The following is a 6,889-nucleotide window of genomic DNA, read 5'->3' on the forward strand; positions in this document are numbered from 1 at the left end:
TGCCCACAAAACAGCAAGAAGGCACACATTGTACCTGTGAGAGCCTGTTATACAACTTTACCTATTATACAACCCATGCAATCAGTATTAACTTAAATATAGAGAGGCACACACGTACCTTAGTACCTTAGATGCAAGGTTTTAAGTCTCTTATGTAACCACCCACGTGTGTCTCTATCCAAGGGGCCCCTGACTTGGGATGGTTGGATTGTTTTCTTATTTTATTTTAATTTATTTTTTTTACTGTACAATGATGTGAACTTGATAGACATTCAGTAGAACTGTACCCCAAAAGCTGGATTGGATCTTATTCCTGGGCTAGTGATATGCTGTGCGAGATTCTGACAGCTCGGGAGGCTGAGGCAGGAGGATCGTAAGTTGGAGGCCAGCCTCAGCAACTAGCAAGGCCCTAAGCAACTTAGTGAGACCCTGTCTCAAAATTAAAAATAAAAATCTATGAGCCAGGCAGGGTGGTGCACATCTGTAATCCCAGTGGCTCGGGAGGCTGAGGCACGAGGATCGTAAATTCAAAGCAACTGTGAGGCCCTAAGCAACTCAGGGAGACCCTGTCTCTAAATAAAATACAAAATACGGCTGGGGATGGGGCTCAATGGTCCAGTGCTCCTGGGTTCAATCCCTGGTTACCACCCCCCCACCCTGCAAAAAGAGGTCTGGCAATATGGCTCAGGGGTTAAGCACCCCTGGGTTCAATCCCTGATACCCCCTCAAAAATAGGCTGGGATCATTTGGTGGGATAAAAGAAGTAAATGTATTTCCAACTAAAGACATATTCAATTGACTAAAGATATAATCCCATTATAGTTAAGGAACATATGAATCGGGTATGTGGTGCATATATTTATATATAAATACATGATATATATAAATGTATATATAAATATATACAAAATATATATGCCACATAAATAAGCATTAATATATAACATATATTTATATACTTATACATATCTATTTAATATCTATGTGTATTTAGCATATGACATATAATGTATACATAACTAACATATATAGTATGTGTAAATACACACCATATATAAATTAAATACGTTTAATCTGCATACAATATTTTTCTTAATTTTCTTAAAAGCAGACACGTTACTTTTTATATATTATATAACAAATTTCATATAACACGTAACATGGTATTTGCACGTGATTAAACATATCTAAATTACCCTTCAGGTCTCTCAACGTCCTCACATCAGTCGATTATGAACTTCTAAAATAAATGTGCATGTGACTGTGTCTACACATACTCACGTATACACGCCCACATCCCATTACCCTTAATATTCTCAAAATTTCAACTATCTGAGGGCCTCCAAAAGATTGAGAATCTGTGAATTTTACTCTGTGAATTTACTCTGTGATTTCCGTGTGTTTGATGTTCCTGTTCCTTGCCCACATCCCAAGTTCTTAGAAATTGGTTGCTTCAAGATATCTGGTGGGGGGGAGACGGGATTTGAAAATCAAAAGGAAGCCTAAGTGTTAGTTGCTTAGGGCCTCCACTAAGTTGCTGAGACTGGCCTCCAACTTCCAATCCTCCTGCCTCAGCCTCCAGAGTCCCTGGGATCACAGGTGTGTGTCACTACATCCCGCTCATCTGGCATTTCTAAAAGGGTGTTTGAGGGATCCAAAATCAGTGGGACATTAATAGCTAGAGATGGTGCATGAAGGTCCCTGTTGGCAAGTCTGGGAAATCTGAAGACAGTCTCTGGCCACAGGAATGGGAGTTGTGTAATGAGCGTGTGGCTTGTGGATCGCAGAGGGACGGAGCCTTATCCAAGGCTGCCCAGGCTGACATGAGCAAGCTGGGGACCAGGACTTCCAACCAGAGCCCTGCCCTTCCCTGATGTCAGCCTGCACTGGGCAACACAGAGACCAGGGACCCTGGGATCGAGCAGAAAACCAGCCATTCTAGAAGGGCCCGGCTGGATGGGCCATGCTGTGGCCCCTTGGGATTGATGTGTGACTTGCACAAGGTGCAAAGTTCCTCGTTCTTCATTTGTTGGAGGTTTCTTGTTTGTTATGATCTCTTTGTTTTTGTTTGCTAGAATATTTTCCTTTATTTGTACAATCATGATTGAATTTTACTTTTATGTTAGTTATGACCATCCAGGTTGTGGGTTTGATGACTTCACTACAATATAAGGACTTTGTAAGACGTACACGAAAGTAGAATAAAAAGCTTTGCTTTTTTTTGAGAAAGCAAGACTGAGGTTCAACCCTGCCCCACACCTTTCCAGGTGTCTGACCTGCAGCAGGGCACGTAACTTCTCTGAAGCTCCTTGTCCTTATTTCTAGAAGAAATGTTGCATTGCCTACTTTGCAGGATGGTTGACGGAACAAGAGATGAATGACACGTGGTTACTCCTAGCCACTTGAGAGCTTGTGGCTACGTCTACGCAATTTCTGAGATAAGGAGACCATTTTTTCCCTGGAGCAACGAATGGTTCTTTAATCTTGGACTCTCAGCACAGGCCGTTTAGAATATTTCTTTTTATAAAAAAAAAAAAAAAAAAAAAAAAACTTCAAAAAAATTCCTCAGTTTTCNAAAAAAAAAAAAAAAAAAAAAAAAAATTCACGAATGCTTCATAATTATACGTAATAGTGGAGTTCGTTGTGACACATCGGTACATGCCACAACAAAATAATTCGGAAAATTCCGTTCCCTTGGAATACTTACTACATAACTCTAGATGCAAACACAGACTGCAAGGCAGGTTTAATCGGAAGCAATTTTGCAAGGCACTTGTTGGAAGTGGCACCCACACGGGGAGAGCAAAGAGGGGAGCCAGGGCCTAAAGTGGAGGCAGAGAGGAGCTCCCCAGCCCCGGGGTGATCTGAGCTCCTCCTGAGCCCTTCAGAAGCAAAGTCCTCCCAGTCCCACTCCCAGGGAGACGCAGGGATTGGAATGCAGCTGTCTCTCGGGTTGCAGTATCCAGACTCCCTGTGCACCGGCCTTTACAACAGCCGCCTCTCCTGTGCACTAAGGTTTTGGAGGTTGGAAAGCATGGATCTCTCCCCATTATTATTAGGCTGATATCCGAAGTTCAGTTTTCTTGTTAGGAACGCGTTAGGAATGCGCATTTGCATATTACGTATTTCCTATGCTTCACACTGAAGTCACTCTGAAGAGGTTCTCCCAGGCCTGCTCCCCCTCATGAAGAATCCGGTGTGCCCCTGGAGGGCGGTCCACGCCACAGACCCCCTGGTGTAGCGGGAGGGTGGACGTTGAGTGGGGTGGGGTGTGTGTGCTGGGATGCTGTCTTTCTAGACAGCTCTGGAGGATGTCCGTTTGGGGAGCACTTTCGATGTCCCCCAGTGCAGGGGGGCAGACCTCACCTGTTTCCTGAATGCAGATTGTACTCACGTGGGTGGTGAAACCAGCCAAGGAGGACGACCACTGATGGGCTGCGGAAAAGTCTAATACTGACCCCCCCACCCACCCCGGTGGACCGTGGCCTTTGACCCTTTCCCATTGCAGATGCGTCCTGGAGGGAGGAAAGCAAACAGTAGACTTCTAGGAAACAGTGGGTCCCAGAGATAAGCAGTGAACACCCAGTTCTGAGTTTTTCACAGTGACAACAAGTTTCCAAGTTTTTCCAACGGCTTTCCTGAGCTAAAATTCACCTGGCTCAACCTGACTGTCCCAACGGCAGGTCCGCAGCAGTCTCCAGTGACTGATTCACCCTCCTCGTAAACCAAACTCCTTCTGTCACCCGGGGGGGCCATCTTCCTACCCAGAAAAGGAGCCCTCCCGTGCCGGATGGATCAACTTCTCTGCAGAGTAAAGCGGAGCTTGCTGGTCCGAGGTCTCCCGCCTGCATCCTTCCTGGGCCGGGAGCTCACAACCTCCCTCTCCAAGGCGCCAGGCAGATGCAGACCTTTCCCAACTTGCACTTGGATCCCGTCCCGAATAAACCCGTTCATGAGGTGAAACTCTTTGTAAGGCCAAGTGTACTGAATGCAGCCAACCTCCCGAACAGCCCAGCTTCTCCACCCAGCACCCTGGAGAGGGTCTTGTGTTCCCCCTGGTGATCCTGTGGCTGATGGGGACCTGGGGCTCCCCACTGGAAGTGTCCAGCACCCTGGGAGAGGAGCTTCCTCCTGCATAACACGGGCTCCTCCCAGGTGAACTTAAGGCCAGGACGGCATCCAAGGATCACTTAGCAGCAAGCCCCCGTGTCCCATGAGGAAAACATGATTTTGCCAACATAAACTGTAATTCACAGAAGGAAACGATTCCTACCTCTGCATAGGCGCCGTCCATGTTTGGCTGTTAGGAGAGTCATAAAGGAGCTAAAGTATTGTGTACAAGACCTATCACCCCAATCTAGCTTGTGATAGAGAAGCATTCATCATCATACTGGATTATTTTAATTTTTTTGTGGGGGGGGGGTACTGGGGATGGAACCCAGGGGCACTAAACCACTGAGTTACATCCTCAGCCCTTTTTATATGATATTTAGACACAGGCTCTTATTGAGTTGCTCAGGGCCTTGCCAAGTTGCAGAGGCTAGCCTCCAACTTGTCATTCTCCTGCCTCAGCCTCCAGAGCAGCTGGGATTGCAGGCATAAACCACTGCACCCTGCGGTTGATTCCATTTTCAAGAGCTTGTCTTCCGTCTTATGCATGCAAGGGATGTTTCAGAAGAATGTGGAAAATGAGCCTTTAAAACAACAGTGTGCTAGCTTCTGAGAGTATAAAGATGAATAGAAAGATATACTCCTAAAAAACACAATGACATGCACCACGTCTTCACGTCCGGGGAACGATAAAGATGAAGGCCACGCATTTCTCTGATGTTCTCCTCTGCAGTTCACAAGAGGCTCTGCCGCGGCAACTGCGGTTCACAGAAATCGCCTCCCGCCATCCCTGCCCCCGAGCTGCTGTACACGAAATCGAGCAAGCGTGACCCTCCCAAGTATCTCAAGTCCTTGGAAGTCTGACACCCTCGACCTCTTCTTCTAAACATTGGCTTATTTTTGTAGCACATCTCTAGGAGGCTTCAAAAGACAGGCAAACCCCTCAGCTCACTGCTGGGAGTGAACTACCCCTGACCTAGGGATCAATTATGACACGTAAGCTAGCCTTCTGATTTTTGTTTTAAGTTTTTAAAACAAACTTAAAAAAAAAAAAAGACCTAACAAACAAGAATGTCATGATGTGACCAAAACAAACAAAAACAACTTTCTCATCTGAATATCCATTTTTTTTTTCCATTCCAGAGAATGGAAGGAAATTGAGGAGAACTCTAAAGACTCCAGCTATTGAGTATTGGTAGTAAACCCAGCATTTTTTATTTTATTTTGGTATCAGGGATTGAACTCAGGGGCACCTGACCACCAAGCCCCATCCCCAGCCCTACTTTGCATTTTATTTAGAGACAGGGTCTCACTGAGTTGCTTAGTACCTTGCTTTTGCTGAGGCTGGCTTTGAATATGCAATCCTCCTGCCTCAGCCTCCCAAGCCAGTGGGATTACAGGCATGCACCACCGCGCCCGGCATCCCACCCATATTTCTGCAGTGAGTTTGCTGTGGATTGAGCTGTATCTCCCCCAAAGATATGTTGGATTCCTCACCCCCAATACATGAAAAAGTGACCTCATTTGAAAGCAGAGTCTTTACAGAGATAATCGTGTTGCAATGTGATCATTTGGGTAGACTTTAACCCAATATGACAGGTGTTCTTAGAAAAGGAGAAAATTTGGACACAGAGACTCACAGAGGGAATAGGATACTACAAGATACAGGAAATAACAACCACACATAAGCCAAGGAGAGAGACCTGGAATAGACCCTTTGCCAACAGCACTTAGAAGGAAAAAACCCTGAAATCCCCTTGAGTTAGGATTCCGGGCTCTCATAAGGACTGACAACACATTTCTGTGGTTCAGATCCCCTAATTTGTAGGACTTTGTGATAATAGCCATAGTAAATTCATGCAGAATCCATGAATGACTGCATTTGGGTTACAATCCCTTGTCTTCCCAGCATCCTCAGAGGGAAATTGCGACTGCATTACATGGTGGAAAGCGGCTATAGATTGTAAAATGTAATTTTGTCGACCACATACTATTCCTTAGTACCAAGGGATTCCCTTGCGTCTGCTGATTTGGCACCCTCATTTTACACATGAGGGAGCTAAGGCCTAAATGCCCCCCCACACACACCATCTCTATCATATATAAGCTGAATTCTGGGGTTTCTGTGTCCACTGACTATGCCCTTAAGTAGAAACACACCCTCACGTTTTAAAGTGAAACTTTATCGTTTCTGCTTCTTGTAAGGTCCCATCCTCAATGGATGAGAAGAAGATGTAAAAATGGTAACAGGAAGGTACTTTCTGAAGTTGGGGGTGGGGGTGGTGGGACAAGCTTTTCAGGTTGCACCCTGAAACATTGGAAAAGAGGGCGAAAAGGCAGGCAAAAAGCCCTAAGACAGGAACAGCTGCAGCATATTATTTTTTAATCATTTTCTATCATTTCAGGATCCTCCTTTCCTCTCTGGATTCTGCCCAGCTTCCCCCTGGACAATGCACACTGCTCTGAGGATTGGCACATGCATTTCTTTCTTTCTTTCTTTTTTTTTTTTTTTTTTGGAGCCAGGGATTGAACTCAGGGGCACCTGACCACCAAGCCCCATCCCCAGCCCTACTTTGCACCTTTTATTTAGAGACAGGGTCTCGCTGAGTTGCTTAGTGCAGCTCAGAGAGGCGGATGCTCCACTGCGCATGCGCCGCGGGCCCCGCTCCGGGCCCGGCAGGGAAGCCGGCGGGCAAACCCGAAAGGGAGCCTGGCCCAGTGACCCGGAGTCGGCTCCTGGGGGCTCGGACCGACCCGCTACGGGTGGCCGTGGGCAAGG

General features: G+C 46.1%; 1 protein-coding gene across 5 annotated transcripts in view; it reads right to left on the reverse strand.

Annotated features, from left to right (window-relative positions):
- Positions 1-6,889, reverse strand: part of Sts (steroid sulfatase) — a 183,742-nt gene that overhangs the window by 175,628 nt on the left and 1,225 nt on the right. The window lies entirely within an intron of this gene.

Source organism: Marmota marmota, unplaced genomic scaffold (genome assembly GCF_001458135.2).
Source record: "Marmota marmota marmota unplaced genomic scaffold, marMar, whole genome shotgun sequence".
Taxonomy (NCBI): Eukaryota; Metazoa; Chordata; class Mammalia; order Rodentia; family Sciuridae; genus Marmota; species Marmota marmota.